We start from the raw sequence: 16,510 nt of genomic DNA on the forward strand, positions 1-16,510 counted from the left end.
GCAGAGCTTTTTCGGCTATTCAGGTATACAAGCAAAATCTATTATTAAGTTTTTTAAATTTCAGCCACTCTATCATAATCTCTTAGTAACATAACTCAGGAATTTATATTCCTTAGGTGTTAAGGGCTTGAAAAAAATTGTTGCCCTATATCATCACTTTATCAAAGGACGAAATAGAACTATATTTTAGTTAAGAACTTAATCATATAAGTTTGGTATCAATAAATAGTTTAAAGAGTACATCTGACTTAATCCCTGTCCTTGGGATCCTAACTACACTTAGGCTACTTTTTAAAAACTTAAGTCGGGGCGGGTGGGGGCAGCCCAAACGAATTTACTTGTTCCAAAACCCTCTGCTAAATGCTTTACACAGATTATCAGTTTTTGTTTAATCCTGTTCCACACCCCTATGAGGCTATTATCACTGAGGCTTAGAAATTTCCCATCTTTCCACAGTGTGGACAGACTGAAAAATAACACACACACAGTTTTAGTAGAACAATTGGAAAAAAAAAATACAGTCCATTTGAGATACTACGCAAAATAAAGACCAGTGATTTTGGTTTCAGTTGTACTCAGTTAAAAAAATTAGTTCTTAAAGTAGTCGTAAATCTGAAATTAAATTAAAACACAAACGTATTTTTTAAATAAGTTGGTGATCCCTACTAATGAACATCCCATCTCTGCAGTATTTTAGCATACATTCTTAGGTTTATCCAAGAATCCCTGCTACTCTAGAACTGAGCGCCAACCATCAAAAGCCTATCGTCAATAATATTTCCATTCGACATCTCCCTGCTTTCGCTGGTACGTATGAAGTCATTTTGAACCAGGTGTTACTCCTGAAGGCGTCTCCTTAGCTTTTTTTAATTGCGGTGCCAAAACACCGTCCGTCCCTTTGAAGCTTGGCTACGTTCCAACATCGATTTCTTTGTACTTTTGCAAATCATTCTGTAAGAAAAACCAATGAGGTCCGGAACCTTGGGGAGGGGTAAGGAAGGGTGGAAAATAAATTAAGAAGTTAAAAATAAATCTGGGAGGGACAGCCCAACTTCGTGGGTGGAAACATCTCCGACCAAAGGCGAGAAGAGCAGGTCGCTGCCCGGAACCCTGGTACCTCAACGAAAATGCCAAATGCCCCGTTGTCCGGTTAAAGGGTCTAAATGATGCTTCGACTCCAGAAGTAAACTGACTCCCTTACTTAGAAAATGGAAAGAGGCGTAGCGGGCCATTGCAACCCCTGCAGTACCCTGAGGCCGAGACCCACTCGGCCACTTGATACCACCTCCAGCCAGACACGCCTTACATCTATCCCCAAATGCCGCCTCCACCCCCCCGGTTGCCAGGCTCAGACCCTGGGCTCTTCTAAGGGCTTGTCCTCCGCCTCACCGTCCCAATGCACCACCACTCAGCTCCCGCGTTCCCTAAAAACTCAGCCCGGCTCCGAGGAATCGTCCCGACACTCCTAACATGGCGTCCAAGCCTTTTAGGATCCTTTCGCTCGCCCTGGGCGCGTCCGACCTTGGCGCATTTTGGGCATTGTAGTTCCGGCAATTGCCTCGGGGTCCCGCCAAGCCTCAAGAAAACTACAATTCCCAAAATGCAGCGCTCCTGAGCATGGCTATTGGGGCCTTTTGGACAGGGATGATGTCATTGCAAAAACCCCACTGCATTCATTGTGCTATGGTCTATCCACCCCCCTGCTGCTGCTGGGCTTGCGATTGCCGCTCGCTCCAGCTGAGCTAAGAGTAGCAGCAGCACCAGGGCAAGGACTCACTCCAGTCCTTGGACTTAGGACATCGCAACACCTTCCGTTGCGTGGGTGACTCATTCGCACATCATTTCTGTGTATGCCTGGGGTGGGGAGAAAAATCCCAAACCAGGTGAGTTGAAGTGATTTATTCAAATGATTTTTACCAAGTTATTCCTCCCGCTTAATTCTCAGGGCTTTCTTTTGGGAAGATGGGGGGCGGGAGGATTGGGATGGTGCTCGCAAGCGCTGCTAAGCGAAAAGCTCTGTGCAATTTGGGTCATTGCAAAGAACAACTCTAGCAACCTTCCCCCGCCGGAGGACTGATTCCTGCCAGTTCTCTAGTCGCAACTCCCCTCAACCTTTTTGAGGCTGAGAAAGGGGGTTGGGCTGGGGAGGATGTTGGGAAGAGCTCTTGAAAAATCATAAGAAAGCAGAGGTGGAGGACTACAGTCCTGTCACATACGGCCCGAGTGCTGAGGTTTGAGTGGGAAGGGGTGATGCGTGGGGAGAAATGGAGACAGTGATTTAATGTGGTCGCACTACTTTAGAACATTTCTATGTCGCTTGGGCGAGCACACACTATTCGTTTTTAAGATGAGCGTGCTTCTGAGTAGATTAAGTTTTGTGGGGCTCTATTTTATGTGCGTGTGTGTCTATGTCGTTTGTCTCGCCTTTTCTGCCGATTTGAGGTGACAGTGTCCTTTAATGGTGCACTCCGTGCCAGTCAGAAACATTTCACGTGTCTGGGGAAGCTTCTCTTATGCTGCTGGAAGCAGCATTTTCGTTAAGTGTTCTCCCGACTGCAGGAGTGGTGCCGACAGATTTGTGCTTGTGTGAGTGTTTTAAATTACATTTCAATAGGCTCCTTGCCACTGGCAGAGGTACCTTAACGAGCTGCTGTTTCCTGAGGCACAGTCACCAGTCACAAATAACGCTTTGGAGATGGGATTGTTAAGGAAACCTGGGTTCATTTTGACCCATTAGGGAAAGGGAAAGTTAGAAGCACTGTTACTTTTCATTTGCCATTAATGAAAGGTACCCATAGAGGAGAGCGATCCTAACCGAGGAAACCAAGGCGCCTAGTAGTGTTTTGTTTGTTTGTTTGTTTGTTTTGTTTTTAAACACACAAATTTAACAGGACAGAAAGCATTCTGACTTGTATGATGTTGGCTCTCTTCTTGAAAGTTATTAGGATGATTAGTGCAATAAATATGTTACTTTGAGATAAACAGCAGATGGAGCTGGTCTTAGCTGAGAGTTCTACAATCTTGGAAATGAATGGACCTGGGGTCAACCACACCCCCTCTTGGAATGTCAAAAAAAGGAGAAATGCCAGGGTACTTTATGCTTAATTCTTAATGCCAAACCTTTTAAAGGCAAGTCAGGCATTGGGGGAAAGTCATTACTAGTTGTCTTCTGCTGCTAAACTAGTTTTGTTCATTTTTAATTCAGACCCTTGGATCTCCGAAGTTGCAGCTGGGTTATACTTTGTTTAATGCTGCTTGTTACTGAATGCAAAGGACAGTCTATTGTATGTGCTTTGTAGCAGAGTGATTTATTGGAATGCAATGAGCAGCTTTTGGATTTGAGGAAAGATGGACTGCCTGGCGTTGTCTCTCTATGTCTCTCTGTTGCTTACTCTTTTGGGCGCTTTGCCCTTTTCCCTCGTACCTTCCTTTCCCCATTTCTTGATACCCCTAAGTTCTTTCAGTTTTCTTTTCCTTTTTCTCCATTTGCAATTCTTATTTTTCCTCTGTGTCTCCCTCTTATCACTAGTATACATGTCTCTTTTACCAAGTCTTTTTCCAATCTCTGAATACCCTCCCCACCCCTTCTTTACTTCATCCAGAAACTCCAGGGTGTGTGTAGACCATGTGAATATTTATTCCACAGAGTCCTCTTTGAGGAGGCTTTGTCTTTTTTTTTTCTTGCAGTCGGTACTTGGCAGGATGAGCAACAATGAGCCTGACCCCTTGACCTGGTTTCTGGCTTCTGTGACAGACATAAGTTGGCCCCAGCAGCACGTGGACAATGAAATGTTGCAGTTGAGTTCATGCCAACAGCATTGATACCTGATTTAAGAACCACCAATAGGTTAGCAAGGTTTTAAAATGCTTTACATGAAATGTTCTCATGATTCCTAAAGAATAAGTAGACTTTAAATGGTTTCTGCCTCATTTACTATTTATTTTTTCTTATCCCTGCTCCAGTAAGTGGTGGGAAGGCTGTTTTCTCCCCTCTAGTCTCTGTTAATTGCAGAGGAGCAACCCAGGTGGCCAAACTACCCATTTGTTTTGTTGGAGACACCTGAAGGGACAACATCTTTCCCTCCTGTGGTTTCTTCTCCTTTGTGTTTGAAAGACATTTGCTATTTTATATCCACCTCTTAAGGAGAAGGGTGTAGTGGTAGTTGTTTGTTTGTTTAACATAGTGCTTCTCTAGGCATGGAAAGTCTGTTGTCCATCTGGAGGCAACTGGTGTGCCAGGGAGCTTCAGGAGCTGTCATCCTAGACCTCTCTCTCACCATCTTCTCATTTCTAATTTTCTTCTTCTAAGATGTTCCCTCTCCCACCCACACATTTCTTGTTTTAGGGTGGAAAAATGAGCTAAATGCTGTATTACCTTTGGCCCCATCACTACTATCTCTATGACCTTAAATAACTATGCACTTCTTACTGCCTCAGTTTACATATTTGCGAAAGGATAATTCTCTTTGCTCCTTTATTTACTTTGCCTACTACAATCTGGCCCCAGTTTGTCATTTTGACAACAAATATTAGTTATGCAGCTACTATGTTCTAATAACTGTGGATACGTCAGTGAAAAGAGAAGCCTCTCTTGCCTTCATGGAGTTTATATTCTAGTAGGGGAGACAATCATTGGATAAGTAATTGCAAGTGTGATGAATGTTACTGCCAAACGGGGATGTTTTACAAAGTAGAACAGGAGTCCCTAACTGATGCTCTCCCCTTGTCTGGGGGAATCACAGAAGGTTTCCTGTAGGAAGTGACATTTCAAGAGACTTGAAGAGTCAGTGGAAGTAATTTAGCATGGCAATGGGAGATACCTAGAGAGGGGCAAAGAGGGTTTCTGACAGAACTGCATGTTCAAAGTACAAAGGAAAAAGTGGTAAATATGGGGATTTGAAAGGAAGTCTGTCAGTATGTGGGGGAAGAGACCAAAATGAATAAGAATGAGGCTGGAGAGGTGGGCAGAGGCTACACAGTGGGCAGTTTTTTGAGCCACAGATGAATTTCGGCTTTTATCTTAAGAGCAATAGAAACCTAATAGAGGGCTTTAATTGGCTTGATCAATTACATATGTAGAAAGATAGTAAACACATCACCATGGCTGTTAAGTGGAGAAGAGATTGGAGAAAATTTGCCAAAGTGAATTTGTGAAGACCAAATAATAAGTCATTTTGTTGTCAGTGTGAGTGATGATGGTAGCAGAGGGCTTGGAGAGAAGGGAAGAGGTTAGAGAGATACTAAGTTTGAAGATTATAATTGATAAGCTTGTTGATTGATTGGCTATAGGGATAGGGAGAAGAGAGAGTCAAGATAACTTGAGTTTTTCCTTGAGCTGCTGGAGATACCATTGACAGGGAAAGAGAACACGGGATGGGACCAGAGTTCGTTGTTGTTGTTTTGAGAAAGAAGGACTTTTGTAGATGCTGAATTCGAGGTTCCAGGAAGACATTTAAGATCTTTCTCTTACCCGGTCTGCATGTACGATGCGGCATGGTGGAATAGAAGAGAGCTCTGGTGGGGCTTTATAATTATTTATTAGCTGTATGTAGTTTGACATATATTATTTTTCTGACCTTTAGTTTCCTCATCTGTAAAATATATTTATTTCATGAATTTATACTGATTACCAGATATACGTGCACTGTACTGGGAAGATAGCATTGAATAAGACAGTATCTGCTTTGGAAGAATTTGCTTAGGTGAGGTAGAAACACATAAACAAATAATCACAGACAGAAGTATGTAGGCCTTGCTAGGAGAGCACAGTCCCAAGGGAGGCTTTCATTATTCTTTCCTTGAAGGAGAAGTAGTATCCACAAAGTGGCTGGTGACTTTAGACGAGACAGGAAGGCAAGAAAGAACTCTCCACACTGTTACCAGGCATCCAATAGAGTACCTAGCATAAATTAGGGACTCTGAATATTTGTTGATTGAGTGAACTAACCTAAGTCACTAAGGGCCCATTCAAAAGCAGGAAATACCAACACATCGGAAGAAAGCATTTAGTAATGCAAATGTCAAATGTAAAATGCTTTTAACAAATCCATCAGCGTGTATTCCTGAGACGGAAGCCTTTGGTTTTGTGGACGACGTTTAGGGAAATTCAGAAAATTTCAGATCTGGTTTCTTTTTGATTTGTACTTCCTTTATTCAAATTAGTTTCTCAAAAATAATTTTAATTGTATAGAGTTTCCTAAACCAATGGATCTCAAACTTTTGAATCTTATAGATAAGTACAAAAAAATGATAAGATGGGTTTGAGCTGTTGACAATAGTTATTTTTCTATAGTAAAGATATTTTGAAATGTCTCCCTTTACATTAATCTCATAAAGAACATTAAATATCAAAAGTTGTAGGAAGAGCTTAATTTTAAAATTAAAATATATTTAGCTTCACAAAAGTTTCTCTACATTGCCTTTATTTCTCTCACTTTGTTGTAGAATAGTTAAAAATGAAGACAAACAGCGAAAACATCAGGATGTTATAATAATTTATGAAGCCATTACCCTATTTTCTTGGCTTTGGTGAAAATATGTGCCATCACCATATGAGAACATTTCCAAGAATGAACGAATTTTATATGGACCACAATTCATTTATTTTCAGTTTTTTCGTTTCTTCCCCATAGGAATCCAACTGTTGAAAACTAGATAGGCCTCCTCAAGAGTAGTCTAAGGTAGAGTTTTTTCACTTGTCCGTGGAGTATCCTCAAGGAGACCATAAGCTCCTGTGATCATATGTTAAAGTGCATGTGTGTGTGCTCACATGTGCAAGCACATATTTTCTATCACAGCATGTGTGTCCTTGGGCAGGTTAGCTTACTTCCTTGAACCTGTTTCTTTGCCAGACTGCTGTGAGGTTTAAATGAGATAATGTGTTTACTATCTTGCACTATACCTAGTATATCTGGTATTCATGGTAGTTGTTTTTATTAATTGTTTTAAATATTTTATTTACTGGGTGATGCTTGCTTAGTGACAAAATGAATAAAAACATAACTTAGTGTAACTATATAACCTGGCGCAATGGAAGGTACACAACATCACTGATGTAAAATTCTTGCCAAAATGTTTAACCTAAATCTAATCATGAAGAAATAATCAGGCAAATTCAGATTGTGGGACATACCGCAAAACAGCTGGCCTGTGATCTTTCAAAATGTCACTGCCGTGAAAGACAAACAAAACAAAATAAAACAAAATGTATGGGTGATTGATCTAGATTACCGGAGGCTAAAGAGCTGTGACAACCAAATGCAACATGTAACCCTTGATTGGATTCCGGGCCTTTAAAAAAAAGCTATAAAGGACATTTTTGGAACAATTGGGGAAATTTTAATGGGAGCCGCATGCTAGATAATCAGTAACAATGTTAGTTTTCTTAAATGATTTTGTCTGCTGAGCCTGATATGTAAGTATTGGTGTTTAAACAGTTGCCGTTCCTGAATGTCATCTTTAGGAGTGTCCCAACAAAGCTAGAAGATGTCAAGGCTTGCTTTAAAAGGTAGTGATTTTCTTGCTCACTGTAAATATTTAATCAGCCTGTGAGCTGGAATACCATTTGTTGGGGATCATGTAAGTGATCTTTGTGTCCTTTCTAAACACGATCCTGTCGATAAGAGCGCAAACTTCTCCAGCTGGCAATCTATCTTTGATATGACTAGAGGCAGTAATACAGGTGGAGCTGCAAACTAGCTGAAGTGAAGAGGAAAGGATGAGAAAGGGCACATAAATATATACCTTCAATTCGTTTCTTGATTCTAGACATAAATAAGATTAATAAAAATTTATTACAGAAATGCACAATGAACTACGTAGGAAAATTTCCCCTTAATTCTACCCCACAAAGATAATCTACTATTGATATTTTGCTGTGTATTAGTATATCATACATATTAAAATATTATTGTAATACATATTGTTTTGTTTGCTTTCTTTACCTTAATATATTTTGGGCATTTGTCCCACGTATTTGTATGTTGCTCTAATTTACCCATTTTAAGGGCTTTAGGGTAATGCTGCAGTGAGCATTTGAGTATGCATCCTTTTGTGATGAATTTGTGAGAACATTTCCGTAGGATATGTCCTAGGGGTAGAAATGCTGGGTCAAATGGCATGAATAGTTTCCCTTTAATTGCCCCCTGATGTAAATTCTTATCAATGAATGACAGTGCCATTTCTACATACCATTGCCAAGGTCATTAGCCACTTGAGATAAACTCTCTTACTAAGGGAAGGAAGTCGTGATTGGTGGAAAGAAAGTGGGCAAAAATGGAATCGCAGAGTTCCTGCTGGTTTTTGGAAATGGCTGTAATGAAGGTTGGTATGTAAATAACATAAAAACCTCTCCATGAGAGATATAAGATATATTATCCCTGCCCTCTAACACAGCATGGTGTTTAAAAAGTGAACGGAGAAAATAAAGCAGCCAAGAATTTTTCCCAGGAAATTTGGCAGAAAATTTTATTTTTTGTTATGGTTAACTTCACTAAAATGTGGACACCATCAACCTTGAGAAGAAAATAGCCTTTTCTGCTCACTTCCTCTCAGTCACACAACCATAGCAGAAAGGAGAATTTAAGTTCCACTTTTTAAATATCTGAAGCAGGTGGTTGAAAGTCCTGATTTGTTCACCTTTTTGATTATCAATAGAAGCAATCCCAGGGCATATTTTTGTCATTTTTCTTTAGTAAAAGTATGAATTTAGGAGTGACCATTAGTGACTCACTCTGACCCAACCAGGACCCTAAGGAAGATGTTGCAAGGCTCATTAGCTGTGAATTATTTCCATCCTTTTAGCCAATTATTTTCATTCTTTTGTGGCTGGGTGGAGCAAACACAAATTTGAGTTGTGTGCTAAGCGGGTAATTTATCTTTTCAAGCAACAGTTTCTTCATCTATGAAATGGAGATTATAGTGAGGCTCAAATGAAATAACATGTATAAAGGGGCTTCAGCAAACTTGGGTGCACATAAATATGTGCTGTTGTGAAGGTGCTGCTGTTTCTGGCTGGGCCAACTCATGTTAATCTTTCCTTTAATTCCAATGTCATTTGTAGCCTGAAAGACATTCTGAATGTCTCATAAAGTCTTATTGTTACTTCAACGAATACTCGTGAGCATAAGCTAAATGCAAGGTCCTGTGCTGGATGTTCTGATAGGGAAACAAAGGTGGAACCATCTAGTTGTCCTTCTTCCCCACTTATATTCTAGGAGACTAATACCTTTTAAAGAGAGTCTTCAATAAAAGATGCTTATAGAGGTGTTTTATGTAAGCTGTCTTATTCTCTCAATCCTAGTTGGTAGACTTTAGCTCAATTTTTACATATAAATGAGGAAACTTCTTAGTGAGGTTAAATGACTTGTTTTGTTTTTTAAAGTTACCAAGTTTAAAAAAATTTTCAGATATAGGTCCTAGGTAGATTTTCTGGAACCAAAATCATACTGCTTCTCCAGCTGCTTCCTGTTTTTGCCTTGCCTTCTGATCGAAAGTGTAAGTTTTATGAAGGCAGGACTGGCTGGTGGCCTTTAATGTAGTTCATTTTACCTATAGACACAGGAGAGGAGCTTTCAGTAAATCTATTGAGTTAGCTGAAGCTATGACATGAACTGTCATAGCATCTACTCGGTACCAGATGGTTTACATGTTTTATTCGATTTTTCCCCCAGATTATTTTGAAAATTTTCAAACATATAGAAAAATTGCAAAATATTACAGCAAATACCCCATACACCTTCATCCGGATTAATTTGCTTTCTTTTTCCACACAAGCGCGCACACACGCACATGCACACACACTTTTTTTTTCTAAACTACTTAAAACCAGGTTGCAGATGTCATAGCACTTTATCTCTAAGTACTGGAATGTATATCTCTTAAGAATATGGACATTCTCCCATGTAACCATAATATTACATTGAAACAGTATTTTCAGTTTTTTCCCCCAGTCGTTCCAATGTTGTTTATAACTTTTTTTTTCTTTTTGACCCAAGATCTAATCAAGGATTAGATCTCTAGTTTAGTAGCACAGTGCCCCTGCCTTTTTTGTATTTTATGACATTGAAAATTTGAAGATTCCAAATCTGTTGCCTGGTAGACTATTAATTAGATTTGTCTGATTGTGTTCTCATTATTAGACTCAGGTTAAACATTTGTGCTAAGAATTCCCTATAGGTGATGTTGCTTCCCTTGCCTTGTATTGCACTAGGTGACACATAATGTAAGTTTGTAACATCACTGTGATGACAGGTTCGATCATTTGGATGAGGTAGTATTGCTAGATTTCTGAATTGTAAAGGTACTCGTCTCTCTTTGTAATTAATAAAATTATCTGTAGGGTGATCCTTTGAGATTGTGTGGCTGTCCTGTTCCTAAACAATTTATATCCAACAGTTTTAACATCTATCGATAATCCTTGCCTAGATCAATTGGTATCTATAAAAGGATGAATTTCTGTGTCTTTCCTTCCTTCTGTATTTATTACCTGATGTTCTTCTGACAGATTAGCTTTTAGCAACACCCCCCCCCCACCCCCTGCTTTTTTTGGTATCACTTGGATTCCTGCATTCTTTTTTTCCACCTAATGTGTTTTAATCTATTACTAACCTTCTGTCTTCTTTTTTTCCAACCTTATGCTTTATGATACACAGATTGTCCCAAATTTGGCCACGGGGTTTCTGTTCTATTTTACTTAACCCTAAAAACAACCTGATAAAGTAGGTAGGATTTCATCCACTTTAAAAGTGAGGAAATTAAGGCTCAGAAAATACAAGTAACTTCTCCAGTGTCACATAGTTAGTTAGCAGATGAGACCAGATGCAAACCCAGTTCTGACTAACTCTGAAGTTGCTCCTGTTACTAGTGCCGATTCCTGGTAGTCCAGGAGCAGAATGCCATCTGATGAAACCAAGTTAAAACTAGCATCATTGGTGGTAATAGCAAATGATTGGAAACAACCCTAAGTGTGCATCAGTGAGAAACTGGTTAAATGGGTGTGTTCACACAAGGGAAATCTATTAATCTACAAACAAGAGTTAGGGTGTTATGCAGATATTGATAATGGAAAAATCTCCAAAGATATATTAAGTGAAAGAAATAAGGTGGCAGAACAGTGCAAGTTTTGTGAAAGAAGTGAGGCTAAACATATTTTGATTTGAACAAAGAATTCCTGGAGGAATATAAAATAGCAAAGTGGTTACTGGTACAGGGTAGCAGGAGTGAGTGGTTGTGTGTGTGTGTGTGTGTGTGTGTGTGTGTGTGTGTGTGTGTGTGTGTAGTGAGATTTCTTGAGATTTACTATTTTATAAAATGCTGATTTTTTAAATAGCTTTATTGAGATGTAATTCACACATCACACAATTCACCCTTTTGAAGTGTCAAATTCAGTGGTTTTTAGTATGTTCACAGAGTTATGCAATTATCAGAATCTAGAACATTTTCATCATCCTCCCAAAAAACCTTATACTCATTAGCCGTCTTTGCTATCTTCCTTACCCTTGCATTCCACTCCTAGGCAACTACTAATTTATTTCTGTCCCTATAAATTTGCCAATTCTTGATATTTCATATAAATGGTCTTTTGTGACTGGGTTCTTTCACTAGCATAATCTTTTCAAGGTTCATCCACGTTGTAGCACAGATCAGTATTCCATTCCTGTTTTATTGCCAAATAATATTTCATCGTATGAATATACTGCATTTTAGTTATTCACTCATCAGTTGGACACTGGGGTTATTTTCACTTTTTGGCCATTTCAAAGAATGCTACCGTAAACATTTGCCTATAAGTTTTAAAGCAGAAATCTGTTTTTATTTAATTTGCATTTATATCTAGGAGTGCAATTGTCGGGTCAACTGATAACTTTATGTTTGAACTTTTGAGGAATTGTCAAATGGTTTTCCTAAGCAGCTGCACCATTCTATATTTCCTCCAGCAGTTTCTCTATATTCTTATTATCTTTTTTTAATTCTAGCCCTTCTAAATGTGTATATCGCATTGAGTTTTGAACCACATGAATGTACTACCAATGTATTATTTATTCCGAAAATTAAAAAAATTAGAAACGATATCTCAAAATGAAGTTTCAGATGGCCAACTGAAGGGTCAGAGTGTAGTGAGTTGGCCTTGGGGTAGGGATGACATACTTAAAGTTTCCTGGTTCAGCCTGGTGTCCTAATGCATGTACATTTCCATCTTCTACTAAAGTACCAGCTGACTTTTCCTTCTCCAGTGCTCTCCTAGGTTCATTAATCAGAGAGTGGGGTGCTTGGGTATAAAGTGCTGACCTAAGGATTTCTCGTCCTTTAGAAGCAACCCTAGAGAGAGTGGCTTGGATCGTGTTATTTCTTTAGATCAGGGGAAGTACCAGGATTCTATGGGCCATGGTGTCCTCATATTGGTTTTCCTAGTATGCATAGTAAGGGCAGTAGACGAGGCTGCTTTAGCCATTGGTGACTGATCTATGAGGCATGGGATGCTTTAGAAGAATTCAAAGAATGGGGGCTTACAAACTGGACTTTGAGCTTGTGTTCTGGCACTTTAAAGCTGTGTGATCTTGGACAAGTCACAACTTTTCTGAATCTCATATTCCTCATCTATGATAGAGGAGCCTAGTCTAAAATATCTCTTCATAAGATACTTATTAATTACAAAGGGGGAGAGAACTGCTTCACAGAGGTCAAAGGTGGCTGACACCATTTTCACTAAATGATCAGTGTTAATGCCAGTGATGAGACAAGTCAGCATCTGAGAAGGATAAATCATTGCCTGTGTGGCGTTCCTGCCAAAAATGAATCTAATCACAAGGAAATATCAGATAAACCCAAATTGAGAAACAGTCTATAAAGTAAATGTCAAGGTCATGAAAGACAAACAGTGAGGAATAGTTCTGGATTAAAGGAGACTAAAGACACAAAGAAAACTAAACACATCACATGATCCTGAATTGGATTGGACCAAAGAAAATTTTTTTCTTTTGCCATAAATGACATTATGTGATCAACTGGTGAAATTTGAATATAGTATAGTATCAATATTGATTTTTTAATTTTGATAATTATATTGTGAAACTGTAAGAGAATGTCCTTATTTTTGAGGATATAATAAGTACCTAGTGGTAAAGTCATATCTATTAGCAGAGAGAGAATGATAAAGCAAATGCAGTAAAATAACATTTGGGTAGTCTGAGTGAAGCATATATATGAATTCCTAGTAATTTTCTTGCTTTTTTTTTGCTAAGTCCAAAATTATTTCAAAATAAAAAGGTAAAAAAGAAGGGTGAGGATATGACAATACCTAGAGCATAGGATTGTTGTGAGGATTAAACAACGTCTTGGGTATCAAGTCTCAGCATGGTGACCTTCACCCGCTGGGCTTTGAAGTACATTGAGGATCCCTGATGGACAAGGCAGCCAGTAGCCCTTAGCCATTGCTTGGGAGCGAAACTAAAATTGACACATGGCATATGGCAACACTATTGTTTTAAACCCCAAATTGAGAATTATGTTCTGACAAAGAATTTTATCCTTTATTTATAAATTCATTTAATTGAAAAACATTACAAAAATATATAGCAAATCATGTTTTGTTATCCATTTAGTAAATCATCTCAGTATAAATTTACATGAAATCATGATCGTCCAAGGAAAGTTAGGAGTTATGGTCACTTGGGGCCATATTTAGGCCAGTATTAGCATTCAGGCAACTTCCTTTTACTTTTTCTTTTTCTTCCCATCTCTCTCCTTTACCAGACAATTAAGTTTCCAATTTTGTCTTAGAGAACCATTTTAATTAGCCGTATCAAATATTAGTTGTTTTGGCAGACAAAAAGAAACTCGAATAAGCTTTTTCTTCTAATATGTAAGAACTCCACTTTCTAGAGGCTAACTTTGGAAGGAATGTTTCTGGTTTAGAAATTTGGATAGCAACCTCAAAAGGAATTCGTGTCCTAGAGGAACTGGGACTGGCGTCGGGGAGCTAAATTTCCTTTGAGATAGAGTGAAATAAATATTTCTTTCTGAAACAGTAATAAAGATCTATTTATTTCTTTTGTCTTTTTGCTCAATGCTTTAAAATATGAAAGATGAAATTCAAAATAGATTTAGCCCAGGAATCAAAAAACCAAAAAACAAACAAAAAAACTGCAAGTAATCCTGATTTAAAAACATTGATAAGATCTAGAACAGGCTGCTCTGCTGAGTAAGATGACCCTTAGTATAATATTTAGATCTGTCTCTTTGAAGTGACATTTGCAACTACTGGAGCTGCAACTGTATAGCTGAAGATTCCAGGTTTGATAATACTGAACCGAGTCATTGTTACTGTGGTGGTCCTGTCTGTTTCAGCTGTTACTGCCATAAATTGTTTGGTTTCAGAATACTGCTGTGCTCTTTACTTTTAAAATTATCATGGTCAGGAAGCTAAAGGGCATGTTCATAGTACAATAAGTTACTTTTTATTATATAATTTTATATAATAATATTGGCAAACAGTTTTTGAGTGTATGATGTACCAAGAGCTGGGCTAACTGCTTTACATAAGTTATAATGTTTAATTGTAGCAAAAACAACTTGAAGAAACAAGCTATGAGAGCTTCAGTAACATGCACGAGATCCTATGACAAGTAAGAGGCAGATCCAGGGCCGGAAATCAAGACTGTCTTACTGCAAAGCTTGTGCTTTTCTGCTGTATGATACTGCCATTTGGCAAATCCATGTGGAAGATGATTACTTTTTCACTTCATGTTTGGAGCAGAGTCCTTTCTTAACTTATTTGATAGGTGTTTATTGAGTGTCAATCACCTCTCAAGCACTTTGAGACCTATAGAGATGATTGAGACCCATTCTTTTTTATTAAGAAATTTACACTCAAGTAGAGGAGATAAAACAGATATACCTTTGTACACCCATATTCATAACAGCGTTATTCACAATAGCCAAAAGGTAGAAGCAACCCAAGTGTTTATCAAGAGATGAATGAATAAGCAAAATGTGGTATGCACATACAGTAGAATGTTATTCAGTCTTTTTTTTTTTTTTCTTTTTAATGCCTACAGTACCTGGTCTTCCATCCAAGTACTAACCAGGCCGGACTCTGCTTAGCTTCTGAGATCAGAGGAGATTGGGCCCATTCAGGGTGGCATGGCCATAGACTATTCAGTGTTAAAAAGTGAACCTTAAACATGAGTGAACCTGGAAAATATGCTAAGTAAAATAAACTAGACACAAATGGACAAATATTGTATAGTGCTTCTTTTTTGAGGTACCTAGTGTAGTCAGACTCATAGAAACAGAAAGTAGAATGGTGGTTGCCAGGGGATAGGGGAGCGGGCAGTGGGGAGTTGTTATCTAACAAGTATAGAGTTTCAGTTTCGTTAAATGAAAAAATTCTGGAGATTGATTATACTTAACAGCACTGAACTGTACACTTAAAAATGATGAAAATGATAAATTTTGTATTATGCATATTTAACCATAATTTTAAAAAGCAAACATATACACCTTTCTACTATGTGCTGGAAAGTAATTGGTGAGACAGGAAGGACCGATGGCATCATAGGAATTAGACCTGGCTTCCTAGACAGTGTAGATCTGGCTGGGCAATGGAAGATGGGTAAGATTTATATGGCAATAAGGAAGGTGGGAAGGGCAACCCAGGTAGAAGGAACAGTGAGCAAAGTTTAGAGGCTACTTGGTGCTGCTTTAAAATCCAATTCTAGCAAGGAACAAATCTCCAAGTACATGGTTCTATAATTATGGATGTCCCAGCCACCTTCCATGTGGGTAGACACTTAAATACAAAGTCTAAACCAGGTTCATGAGGTCATGGTATGCTGGACAGGGACTCATTCATGATTCATTCAGTAAACATTTATTTAGCACATCGTGCCAGTGCTATGCTAGATACTTTACGTATGTCGGAAGATATAATGGCTCCAATCTCTGAAGTTATTAATAGTCTTAATTAACAGATGCAGAAATTGTGACTCAGAGATGAAGTAACTTGCCCAAAGTCACATGACTGAGCGGTAGCAGGAGCAAGACTTTGTGTGGTGCCCATGTGGTACCCTCTAAGCTACATTGCTTCCCTTGGTAATGAGTGAGAAGTGATGTCTGCCTTTGAACTTATAGTCAGATGGCATGTGACTGACACGACTTGTCATCTTGCTGCCTTCAAGGCTACCTTGGCTGAGTTATCTTACAGCTCTTTGGCTCCTTCTTTAACTGTGAAATGAAGACCTAGTATTAGATCAGATTATTCTAATGTTTCTCCCAGATCTAAAAACTCTACATCTATCCAGCACTAATTTAGTGTCGGTTGTATACCAGGGACTGTGCTGGTGGTTACTGGTAATTGAGATTTCACAGAACATTGTCTTTTTCTGAAAGGAGGTTGCAGATTAGTGAAGGAGACATAAAATAGAATTGTACAGTATGGTCATAGTGCTTGTAGTGGTGGATACAGAAGATTGGAGCATAGAGGAGGGACGCCTGACCCTGTCTTGGATAA

The 16,510-nt window shown here is 38.7% G+C and overlaps 1 protein-coding gene across 5 annotated transcripts in view; it reads left to right on the forward strand.

Moving 5' to 3' along the window:
• The first annotated feature begins 1,675 nt into the window (after positions 1-1,675).
• Positions 1,676-16,510, forward strand: part of RAB30 (RAB30, member RAS oncogene family) — a 72,269-nt gene continuing 57,434 nt past the window's right edge. For 2 of the 5 annotated variants that reach the window (XM_016160337.2, XM_016160333.2), the window contains exon 1: positions 1,676-1,883. The gene's annotated coding sequence lies outside the window, so the exon portion shown is untranslated. Of the gene's footprint in view, positions 3,848-16,510 lie in introns of all 5 variants that reach the window. The other 3 variants (XM_016160336.2, XM_016160332.2, XM_016160335.2) reach the window with 3 other exon arrangements.

The sequence above is a fragment of the Rousettus aegyptiacus genome, unplaced genomic scaffold (genome assembly GCF_014176215.1).
Source record: "Rousettus aegyptiacus isolate mRouAeg1 unplaced genomic scaffold, mRouAeg1.p scaffold_m13_p_5, whole genome shotgun sequence".
Taxonomy (NCBI): Eukaryota; Metazoa; Chordata; class Mammalia; order Chiroptera; family Pteropodidae; genus Rousettus; species Rousettus aegyptiacus.